Raw genomic sequence first — 12,817 nt, 5'->3', positions numbered from 1 at the left:
TATAAATACTAACAATTAATATTAAACAACCACCGTAATAAAAACTAGTTTTTGTATAAACCTAAACACAAGGGGTTTGGATTGGATTTCGATTTCGATTTCAAATCTGCTACTAATATTGAGAGGCGTAATATGTTGGATCAAGCAACACCGGATAGATGTTCAAGGAAAGGGAGGAAAGTGGCACATGATCGGTTTTTGTAAGAAGATTATGCTCATGATGATTTGTAAATTAGGTAAAAGTCGAATTCCTTTATGGCCGTTACTTGCCCATTGGACTTAAGTATAGTTTTCCAGGTACATGGTTTATCATTCTACATGTTGGTACATGTATTCCCGTAATAAAATGCGTATGTCGATGAAGCTAATGATTCAAACATTACGTAATATTACTCTAAGGGGGGAGGGGCGTTCACCACTTGAACCCACTCCAACCCTTAACCCAACCAATTGAAATGTGCCACATCATTTCATCATTTTCAACCTCTATCATCTTGGAAGGGATGGGGCACCCACATCCATTTTCCCCACATCTTCCCACCTCTAAAAACGGGTTCGTGAACCCGTGAATCCCCATCTTGTGAATCCTTATACCCGGGCTCTCTTTTGGGAGACGCCCCTGGTGGACTAAGATTGGTATATGCTTATAAAATGTAAATGCAACAAGCGAAAGATAAAGAGCATCAGCAGCGTCACTGTGATGGGAAAGTGAAAATGAACGCCGGAGTTTATGCCTAAAGTGGATACACGAATAACCTTAACATGCATTATCCTAAGAAAAGATGAAAACAGGGACAAAAGGGAAGTTAAAATTTTCAACTGTAAACTAGTCTTAAAACTCAGAAAATTCAACCAAACAGTTAAAATCAGTACAATCTGCGATGTACCTTCTTGACATCTAAAACAAGAAACTTGTAAATAAGAACAAAATGCTCAAAATCATTTTTTTTTTCTTTCACCTAGTGCACCTATATAGGACCTAGTTAGAGTTGTTGTCACCATCACAAGCATCCAATTGGTTATTTGTAGCCTTCATGGTTCGAACCATACCATCATCACTCCATTTGTTGAACCCGTTTTCTAGAGCCTCCCGCATCCATGAGTGCCTGCAACACTCAACCGCTTCAAGAACTGTGACCCAAGTTCTGACCCGGCGGCTCTGTTCGGGCATGAATACAATTCTTCTTTCACAAATAGTGCAAACATTGAGGCCCGACACCTGCCTTCTGGGCTAAATTCATCTTGTAGTGTTTTGCTTTTGAAATGGTAGTGGCCTAAAAAATGCTGGAAACAAAATAATCCAATAATGGGTTATGTGAATCAAGTTAAAGTCCTGAACTTTTTTTATTCAAAAATATATAAAACTTTGTGACTGGTGTATTCCTCAAACTTTGTTTTCGATTTACCAGTTAAGTCCCAAACGGTTATTTATCAGGAACACAGTTTATAAACTAAACTGCATATTCAGTAAAAATATGTAGAGTTCTCTTCTTTTCATAAATAACCCTTAAGAATAGAATATAAAAGTAAAAATAAACAAAACACCATATACATAAAATTGGGGTTTGGATCAGATACAAATGAAATTAACGTGCTAAACGTGAGAATCAAATAGAGTAATTATGTATACAAGTAGAGTAATTATCATAGAGTAATTGCATAATTACTCTATGATAATTACTCTAATTGTATAGATAATTACTCTACTTGATTTTCACGTTTAGCACGTTAATTTCATTTGTACGTTAACCTCCCCCCATAAAATTGCATCATATATACCTCAATGAATCCTGAAATAATTGCATACCACACACAACAAATTATCATCTTCAAGCAAATTCAACATCAATCTCATTATTCGACTACTCAGTTTATAAAACGAATTCTGCTTTCAATAAATTCAAATAGAACAAACTGCACGATACAGAAAAACTTGCAACTCTTTTTCTGATTATAGCAATCAACTTTAAATTAGAAGCAAACCTACATTTTGTTGCCGGTTTTAGCAATCAAGTTAAACTTTTATCACCCATTGCATCAACGATTGGCCTGTTCAACCAATAGTAGGTCATTTTTAGTTAACTTTTCCAAAACTGCTCACTGTGACATCTAATTCATACTTTTAGTGGGCTTCTAAGGTGACATTTAGCAGATATTTTTTCCAAATATGTTTTTTAAAAGAATCATCTTTTTCAAAGTTGCAAACAACTTTTTTTTTTGTTTGCCACAAACAATACTTTGCATACATGGAGTCTGATGACCCTGGGATGGCATCAACCAGTACCCCTGCCACATCAGCAATCTGTAAGTTGGTTTCTATTTTGTGCCTAATGTGGGGGTGTTTGGGATTCCTTATTTTACCTCCTTATACACTCACAAAACCTAACTTTCCCAAACACCTTATAACTTATAATCAATAAGTTGTATAAGCAGCTAAAATAAGGAATCCCAAACACCCCCGTAAAGTTAGTTGCTAAAATCCAGAAAAAAAATGTGAGGTTCATTTCAGTTTCGTGCAGTAAGTCATATGAGCTTGCTACCAAATTACCAACTATGTAATGGAAAACTATAAGTTACCTATTTATCCATTCTTTTGATCCAATTTTATAGAGCTTTTACTCCAATTTCACTCTTTCTTTCACAAATATGTTGAAACACTGTAGTTCACAATACTCACCTTCACAAAATCACTTTGAAAACACACATCCAATTAACAAACGCCCCATAAGAAGCTATTTCCATGGTCTCTAATTATTGGTTTCATCAACAAAAGCCAATGTATCAGTGCTTTATATAATTTCATTTCTTCAGAACTTCTGTGGTTGTAATGTTGCCACAAATTTAGCAAAAAATTCATCAATGTTGATGTCAGCTAGCATATAATTATATGTGCTTATTAATGTTACAACTTACGTATGCACAATGTATAAAAACAGAGTATTTTTGTATGGTAAGGCCAGGGTGACCCTAACACTCAATCTCCACATTTTTTAATTATGTGAACACTTAGTGTGACTAAAAGTGTGAAACTTATATTACTTCAATAACTATCTAAATAATCACGCCCTGCTTGCGGTGCGCACATATAATGTATATATGTGTGAACCCTTGGGTGGGCAAAAGTAAAATTGCACTAATTTTGACGTTATTTTACTAATCTCGTGAAAATAACGTTAAAAGTGGCGGAAGGTTAATCAGGCATCTTGTGGTGGCGTTGATAGCCGAAAGACAAGGGTACATGCACCAATCAGCCGGTGTCCCGATGATTGTGTGTTATGTGTGTTATGTCCAAGGCTTGATGCAAAACTACTATCGAGCCGGGGGTCTCACTGGAAGCAGCCTCTCTATCCCTATGGGGTAGAGATAAGGCTGTCTACATCTTACCCTCCTCAGACACTACCATAGCTTTGCTATTGGTGGGATATACTGAGTACGATGATGATGAACTATCTAAATAATCGCATAAAATGAATTCAGGATGTTTTATGCATCAAAATTAATGTTTAGGCAAACTTTGACCTATTTTCTTTTAGCAATTTTGTATATTTACTCAAAATCAACAACATTCACAGGTAAATATGAATCATAAGGCAGGTCTCAGAACAATTTATGCATTGTTAATAGCTTACATGTGAAGCTCCTAATATGCTTTTATTCAACTTTCAAGAATCAAGTCATCAACACGCTAATTGGTAATTACAGATATACAGAGAGATAATAGAGAGAAAGAGACAAAACCATATATCTAACTGTTAGTATAGAATACTATTCTTTATATATTGCATATTGATGCAGCAATAAATTGTTTTAAGGGCATTTCGGACTGCTTGTCCAAACTGCTTATCTAGATATTGACGAGTGAAAAAGCAGTTTTAAATAAGCAGCTTCAAGTGACTTATTGCAAAAAGGAATAAGCAGATAACAACAAATACATAACATCATAACAAAATCAAGGGTGTACATGTATAGATAGCACAAAAAACTTGCTCTTATTATATTACTTTTCTACCAAGATAACAGTTTAAAGTTTTGAACTCACCATCAATTCCCCTCGAACACCAGCCTCTTCCAACGCTTCACGCGCAGCTGCTTCCTCAACAGTTTCGTCATTTTCCCATCCACCCTAAAGATTAAAGATTATGTTTGTTATTACATATTATTAAAGCAAGATCTTAGTAGGCAATTTTATCAAACACTACTTAATGTCCATCAATAATAAAAAAGTATATACCTTTGGGAACAAAAGACCAGGTCCACTAGTAGAGTTGATCATCAACACCTCAACAATCTTATTATTATTAGTATTATCTTGTTCAGAGTATTGTCAAAACCTGTAGGGAATGCACCTGCAAAACAATCGATTTAATAATAATTATTATTATTATTATTCTGAACCCTAGCCCTAGAAATTGGGGAAATTGATAAATTGAAATAGAAAGTATACCCGGCAATGAGACGGCAGCCGGATTCATAACGCTGATGATGACGGCCAGTGCGGGCCACCAATTCAGACATCTCACTATCAACCAATCAATTCATTCAAAAAGTAACCTAATTTATCATTATCTGTCTATCTATCTATCTGATCGATCGTTTGCTTGCTGCTGTTATACCCACTTCAATAATCCAACAAACAAACAAAAGCAGCAGTTGTTGTTAATTTTCTCAAAACCCACAAAAATATATTCAGATTCGTTTACAATGCTGCCGCCATTGATCCGTTTTCAGTTTCTTGCAATGGAAGAAAAGAAAAGAAAGGGTGTTTGGAGATATGAGATAGACAAAAAGAGGATAAATGGATCGCAGATTTCAGACTTCTTGCGTGTGTGTGTGTGGATCCAAATTGAATCGGGTCGGGTCAGGTCGATTCGGGTGTTATTTCATGATTTGATCATCTTTTCTGAAAATAGTACATACATGTTTCGAATTAGTCTATTTGGTACGGGTATCGACATCAAGATTTTAAGATATCAGTATTTGATAATTATCGGTACGGATACAAGTATTTCGGTATTTTGTTCCAATTTAGAATATGTATAGGTTCTATTGGGAACTTTGATATTTATGTCTAAAACCTAGGTATGACCGATTACTAATCATATAGTTCAACCGTACCAATTTAGCATATTTGGCACCCGTGTTAATTCAGTTTATTTGTTGATCGTACATGTACTGATACCAACATCACTGGAGAAATTTGAGAAAAGTAAAACAAATATGTGGTATCAAAGCGAATTCCACAAATACCTATATCCATAAAAGAACCTAACTATTATCATTGTTTTATTTCTTTTTAAGTAGATATTGTAAGGATGATACGTTTATTGGTGTAAATGGTGTGAGAGTTACTAGTTGTGGATTGAATCATTTCATCTAAACACGAGTTATATATTTTATCCGTGTCAAAAACATTACATAAATGAGTAGTGTCTTTTATATTTATAAAAATTTAAATTAATTTTATATATGTTAATTCTTCTTGGGACAAGGGTAGTCGACGAATATATTGACCTACAGTACATAAACAAAGAAAGTAAATTTTGAGCACTCTTAAAAATGGCCATTTGAAACAATGGTTATCTCGGTTCGAGTCCGAACGACGATATGTCGTCTTCTAAAAGGATCCAGTAGATCCTATAATAAAGATAAAATAAATTCCCCAATTCTATTTAAAATGGTTAACAATTTATTCTTGAGTTCATTTAAGGATAAAAAAGAAATGCAATAGAAAGAAATAAAAAATCATTGTGTGCTAGAGGTTTTTTTTTAAATGAAATAAAATAAGGGAAATGAGAGAAAGTTGTATTCCTGAATTTTATTAAATTGAGAAAAGAAACACAAGGAGAAACAAAAGCAATTTAGAAGGAAATGTTTTTAAAAATAAATGGAAAAAAATGAAAGATATCATAGAAAACTAATGAAAAAAAATAAATTCTTTCTTTTCCTTTCTCTTAAATAAACTCCGGAACATGGTGTAAATGATTGACAAAGATAGTGCCAAATGGCATATTAATATTTTTGTTTATTAGAGTAAATATATGCAATGCAGTAATTATAAGTTCATACTTGTGTGTTTTCTTATTGCTTCTTATATTATGTTATAACGATAAGCGATGCATATGCAACATGTATTTTTATAGTTTAAGATGGTTGTTGGTGACATGTATTTTTATAGTTTAAGACGACCATTGGTGAATTTACTAGTGATTGTTGGTACACTGATATGCCCGTGTAGGTTGATGAATTAGGTTGTCTGTGTTTCTCTTATTGAAGAACTAAAGAAATTACTGTGTGTGTTAATATCAATGATGATCGTGTATAGAAAACAAATTGTGCGTGGATGGTCCGATTAATTTAAAAACCAAGAAGATACAAGAACGATCGTAAATCACATATTGATATCTATGAAGCACGGGGACAAATCTGATGATGGACGGAAACGCGTTGAAAACGTTTCTTAAACGAATCTTGTTAATGGGGACGGATCCAAAACCGTATCGGGGACGTTTCCAGTGACCCTGTAGCGACTTCTAGCGCTGAAGCTACAATTTCTGCCGGAAAACCAAGAAGAAATGAAGAAGAAGATAGAGGTTGAGTAAGATAGCAGCAGGAACATGGCTGTTAAGTTTTTAGGGTTAAACAAGTTTAGTTTTTTTTAAAATAACCTTTTTCTTTCACTTGTTTGTATCTAGTCCTTCAAACTTTTAACTTTGACATAAAATATTTTTTTTTTCTCTAATCTATTCTCTCTAGATTTGTGTATTTCATTTGTAACACTAAGTTTTTAAGTAAGTATATTCAATTCTTAAACAATATATATCTATTTTGAAATATGTTTAATATATTTGTATTTTTTTATATGTTTAATATCTTGGATTTTTTACTTTTGCCGTTTCCGTACTCGTGCTACTTAGATTGACATAAATCACATATAATAATTACAATTAGATGTAATTTACAAATGATAAAACAATTATGGTAAATGTGAGTTGTGACCAACCGAAAGCCCACAAGAACTCAATTGGGTAATGAAAAAATAAAAAGTGTATGACCTGCCGGATTCAAACCAGCGACCTAAGGACGACTATGATAACACTACAGTCCTCCGCTCTACCAACTGAGCTAAGGTCGGCTTGTGTTTTTTACTTCTAACACACATTATATTGTAAGGTTTATAATCACGGAATAGAAATATGAAATATAATATCTCTGTGTATAGGGAAAACTTTTTATTACTGGAGAACTAACATAAACCATCTTTGATTAGTTATATGATCAATGACCTTAAAGAAAATTATAATAATAAACATGTTGGTTTGTGTCTTATAGAGATATACAAAACCATTATATTCTAATGGGCTGACGAATTGAGGAGAAGACAGCAAAAATAAACATGGGCTTATAAGTTGTATTAAAAGTAATTTGGGCTTAGTCTATAAGGTTAACCCAATACAAATTTTCAAAATAAACTGACTAGAATGTTGATAAGACGTTTCTATTTGTTATGAATTTTTGTTGTTGTTGTTGTTGTTTATTTCTTATTTTATAGGATAATGTAGACGTTTGAAGTGTCGCTTTATGCCGGAGAGTCATGGAGACGCACGGCAAAATGATGGCATAGGTGTCACTATGGAGTACAACGGAAACACAATAGTGAGTCGTGTGTTGAAGTTGCCTAACATGTTCGCATGTTCGGTGTTGATGTATCAATGTATCATGAGAACACAAAACTGGGTTTATCCTTGGACGAAACTCGAAAGGTTCAACCTTACTTACCCACTTCCAGCTGTGTATGACGATGATCCAGAACTCACCTAATTTTTACCAACAAGTCTCAAAGACGACGAGGACTTTAACGAGTTTTTGCTGTGGGTGTGTGAGTGTAGGTTGGCCAACTGATTTTATGTTTGGTGATCTATCAGTTTGTTGGGTGAAGAAACGTGGATCGACTCACTGGTAGACGATCTACTTTCCTCGGGTGTGATTATGCTATTTCACCGATGGTTCTCTTGGATCTGGGTTCTTCCACCTACAAAATGAACAGCACCGTAAACTTACACCTCAGAAAGGGACAGAGGGGTCCTCTTTGGGGTAACCCTCCGGTGTGAGAATAAGTGTTTGTAGGAGAAGATAATAATATGAGAGTAAGGAATTTGGAGTGTATTGCTTAATATAGCTGAATACTCTGTAATTGGATGTAATTGGATGTTATTTGATCATCCTCTCCTTGTGGAGTTGATGTGGTATTTATAGTGCTAGGGTTTCCAATGATTGGGCTCAGACCCAATTAGGGCTTTGTTGGCCTCTTCCAATTACTTTGCGCCACGTGTCCTTTGGGACACCTGGTGCTTTTTCATTGGTTATAATCACGTGGTAGCACATGGGTTTTGCTGAGTTGTCCACCTTTCATTGGCAGCTGTCAACATCAGCATATTCTTATTCCTTAAAAAGATACCTTCTGGAAGGTTGTCTGACGTGCACAATCAAGGTTGCCCTAATCCTGATTTGGATAAGGACGAGGTTGATTATGTGCATATGTGATACGCGCCTATCCTGAGGATGCGCGAGGTCTTCTCTTTATTCTCACGCGCAGATGTTTCATGCGCAGATGTGATATGCACGAGCATGTGATATGCGCCACGCGCGGATGCGCCACGCGCATATGTGATATGCGTGAGCATATGTGATGCGTGAGCATATGTGATGCGTGAGCATATGTGATGCCTGAGCATCTGTGGTGCCTGAGCATATGATGCCTGAGCATATGTGATGCCTGAGCATCTGTGGTGCCTGAGCATATGATGCCTGAGCATGTGATGCATGAGCATATGTGATATGCGTGAGCATATGTGATATGCGCCATGCGCGTAGGTTTTGGCTTTGTGCCTTCATAATGTCTTGATTTCAAGCCTCTTGTCCATATCTTGTGGGTTGACCCGCCTCGCTCGGTGTTGAGGCGGGTACATACCTCTTCAAGTCCCCCCAGTCTAATGTGTGTCTTGTCTCGCGCGAGCGAGGCGAGATAGATATTAGACTTAACAGTTTGCTCTTTTAGTAGGGGTTTGTCTTTTTCTTCTTATTATTCATCGTTGCGCGAAATTCTATCCTTTTGGTTGAAAACGAATTGTCCCTGTACGTGGTTGGTTGTTGCTGACATGCATCAGTGATGGAGACGTGTCAGACCTTTCGTGTGCTCGAGGTGCTACAGTTGCCTTTCGTGTCCCCTCACATAGTGTCAGGGACACGTGTCGCGCTCGCGTTGGTCCGTTCCTACGAGTGGTGGCGCGTGAACTCTGGCAGCAGCTGTATCGTTTCTTTTCGTGTCCCCTCGCACAGTGTCAGGGACACGTGTCGCGCTCGCGTTGGCTTACACCTGCGATTGGGGGCGCGTGTAGTCCGATCAATACCAAATTTTCTCTCTCCTGGGCCTATAAAAGCAAGCCCTTAGAGTTTTTATTCTTCATCTTCTTTGCTGTTTTATTCAAAACTTTCCTTTCTTTCATTCTATTCCGATTAACCGTCTTCTGCTTCCAGATCTCTGTTCTTCAGATCATCCTTTGTCCGTTTTTACAGTTGTATGTCTGATAGCTCAGACAACACAATCTCCCCCATCCATTGCCGTGTGAAATCGTTAGTGATGTCTACGTTGAAGAAGACCGGCAAGGGGAAGAGGGCTGCTGAGGCCTCATCGGAGGACGTGTGGAAAACCAAGGCAGTGAAGAAGTGGGATGAGATCCCCTGTAAACTGAGGCAGTCCGATTTTGACAGCCTTATCGCCTCTCAGGGTTTTCTCCCTGAGTATGGCTGCATGTTGCCGGCGGCCGGGAAAACGGCGGCGGACCCGCCCACCGACTATATTTCCCTTTATTGCCATTTTTTCACCCACTGCAACCTTCGCCTCCCGATGACAAGGTTTGTGGGTGCGCTGCTTAGGTTTTATGGGATTCATATATCCCAAGTCCATCCGTTTGGACTCGTGCGCATGACTCACTTTGAGTTCATGTGCAAATCTCAGCGCGAGGAGCCCACCCCTCGGCGCTTTCAGTTTTTTTATAAGCCCAAGATCCAAGATTCTTGGTTCTCATTTATTCCTCGCAGTCAGAAGGTCAAGTGCTGCACTGTTTCATTCAAGAGCCTTCATGACTGGTCCGAGAGATTTTTCTATATCAGGGCTGGTGTGATCCCCATCCGCATGACCATGCGCGCGATCTCTTCTGCGCCTGCGGATGTGGGTGTCTTCAAGAACCCAACTGGCGCCTGGGTGAAAAAGTTGACCGCCGAACCATCCCCCGCCAAGAAAATTTGCGAGGAGGCGCTGGTGGGGGTTGGTATGAGCAGGAGGTGGGCTGACAGCGCGACTGAGCCCGTTATCCAAGTTGACGGCTTATGTAAGTTAACTCATTGCATTACTTCTGCGCGAACATAAATCGTTTTTCTGATATCATTTGACTTGTTTTGTGCAGTCAGCAAGGAGTATGTCCACGCCGCCTATGATGAGCATATGGAGGGTGGCTCCGTCGCGCTGGGCGCTGGGGAGGTTGGCTTCCCCTATCGCTTCGATGACATGTTCATCCCTGTTGATCTGGGATTTGTCTTCGACAGCGATGCGCCTGGTAAGCCTTTGTACTTATGCATTTTCCTTTATAATACCAAATTTGGCTAACACTTCTGTTGCACGTATTGTAGATGCGCTTGAAAACTACGAGCTGGAGCTTGCGGAAGAGGAGGAGGAGGAGGCGCCCCAGCTAAAGCGTAAGGCTAAAGGGAAAACTGGCGCAGGGGCCAGTAAGAAACAGAAGAAAGATGTTGCCCCTGTTGTTCAGGATCCTCCTACTCAGGCGGGGGGATTTGAGAAAACCCAGGAGTTTCCCTCCAAGTTTCCCTTGTCTTCCCTGCCTCAAAAAGTGGGCAGACCTCCTGTCCACACGAGGTATGGTGCTACTACCTCCTCCCTTCGCGCGGTGGAAAAGGGAAGCGGCGTTGCGCCTTCGACAGGTATACTTTGCTTATCCTTTGCTTATCTTTTATGGTTCTATGAGCGCGATTCTGATAGATTTACTAATGAATCTTTGCTCACTCAAATGTTTGTAGAGCCGGCGACCTTGGTGGATCAACCTCAAGCGCAACAAGATGCCGAGGCTGCGCCGGAGGTCGCTTCGAAGTCCCCTGTTTTACCCTCGAAAAAGGGTAGAATGGACTTCATGGCGATGTTTGCCTCGCGAACGGAGTTGCGCCAAGGTACGTATTGTGCTTTTTATTTTCTGACTTTTTCTTTTAGATCAAGTTATGAACCATTTCTTTTTGTTGGTTTTTTCATAGGAGTCGTAGCTGGCGTACAAGCTGCTGGCGGCACTCCTGGCGCCGGTGCCAGCGCCGTTGGCTCTGCTCCTGCTCCTGCAAGCGATGAATCTCCCCTCATCGGGATTACTAAGGAGCAGGAGGCCGTTTTACGCGCCGATCTGGCGGCGTCGAGACCTCCCTCACTTCCTCCTGCGCACAGCCCTCCTCGCGAGACTGATTTTGATTCTAGGTCGCAGGAGAAAAGGCCTGTTTCAGAGGAGGATGAGGAGGTTCATGCTGAAGGCTCCGACAGCGGCCGCGCCAGCCCTGCAGCGCCACGAGGTTTCGCGGCGCCGTCTTCTCGTGGGCCTGGCGCTGACTTTTCTGCTTCGTCCCCGCAGGTATAAGTTCGTTTTTGCTCCGCTGCGCGGACTTCCATATTAGTGTTTTAATGACTTAGATCATTACTTTGTGTTTGCAGGAAGCCGATCACATTTACCGCCCGAGATGGAACATAACTGAGGACAGCTCATTTCAGTCCATGGGTGTGTGTGAGTACTTCTGGGCTCATTCTGTGCCTCCAGCTGAAAGGAGGTTTCAGGAGGGCCGCGCTCGCGATGACTTGCTCAACGATCATCTGTTTGCTGGGTCGGCTTTCTTTGCTGCCTCCCAAGAGCTTCGCTATGATTACGTAAAGGTACGTGATGCTCTTGCGGAAGCCAAGCAAGAGGCTAAAGTATCTGCTTGGCATCTTTCTGATGCTCGAGAGAGAGCTGAGAAGCTCCAAGCAGAGCTCAGTGAGAACAGAGCAAGTGCCAACACCGCGTTCGTTAAGCGCGGGCATGAGCTACAGGCTGCGCGGGAGAAGCTGCAGGCGGCCGAGGCGGACGCGGCCAAGTACGCGCGTAGAGTGCGCGACTTGGAGCTGGACGCGGAGGCGCGTGACCAAGCTCTTGTCCAGTCTATAACTGACAAATCATCGCTGGAGAGTGAGGTTGCGCGCCTGAAGAAGGAGCTGGCGGCCGCGCAGGCCGAGAAAGATGAAGCCTTGGCGACGGCAGCGTCTAGCCAGGAAGCACTCGAGCTTGCGCGAGCGGAAAAAGAAGAAGTCCTGGCGGCAGCAGCGTCCGACAAAGAGGAGCTGAAACAGACTAAGGAAACTGTTGAGTTGTTAAACTCTCAGATTCCTGCTCTTGAGACGTCTGTTGCTTCCCTCGCGCAGGATCGCCAATGGCTAATCTCACAGGGTATGACTCGTTGCGCTTACGCGATGAAATACTCAGACGAGTTTCAGGCCCTTGTGATGGATTGCAACGCTGCCGCGCGCTTGGTGGGTCGAGCTGAAGGGTTTACGGATGGCTATGAATATGGCATGTTGAAGAAGAACCCATCCGAGTACCCTTATCAGAGCGACGTTGCCTACGCGGACATGGCCGCGATGGGGGAGAAGTATTTGAATACTCCCATTCCCATCCTTGCGCAGGTATTTTAACCTTAATGAGATAACCTTGACTTATTTTCCAAGTCTTTTTGTACT

The 12,817-nt window shown here is 40.3% G+C and overlaps 1 pseudogene across 1 annotated transcript; it reads right to left on the bottom strand.

Moving 5' to 3' along the window:
* Positions 1-806: 806 nt before the first annotated feature.
* LOC143542814 (nudix hydrolase 16, mitochondrial-like) lies at positions 807-4,777 on the bottom strand (annotated as a pseudogene). Its single transcript, XR_013136959.1, has 4 exons — positions 4,445-4,777; positions 4,232-4,346; positions 4,040-4,123; positions 807-1,284 (listed from the first exon to the last, which is right to left on the bottom strand). The product of XR_013136959.1 is annotated as a nudix hydrolase 16, mitochondrial-like (transcript).
* Between the last annotated feature and the right edge of the window lie 8,040 nt (positions 4,778-12,817).

Source organism: Bidens hawaiensis, unplaced genomic scaffold (genome assembly GCF_021521415.1).
Source record: "Bidens hawaiensis isolate Kalapana, Puna unplaced genomic scaffold, B.hawaiensis_p1.1 tig00012997_1, whole genome shotgun sequence".
Lineage (NCBI taxonomy): Eukaryota > Viridiplantae > Streptophyta > Magnoliopsida > Asterales > Asteraceae > Bidens > Bidens hawaiensis.
This window is presented reverse-complemented; position numbering and strand designations above follow the sequence as displayed.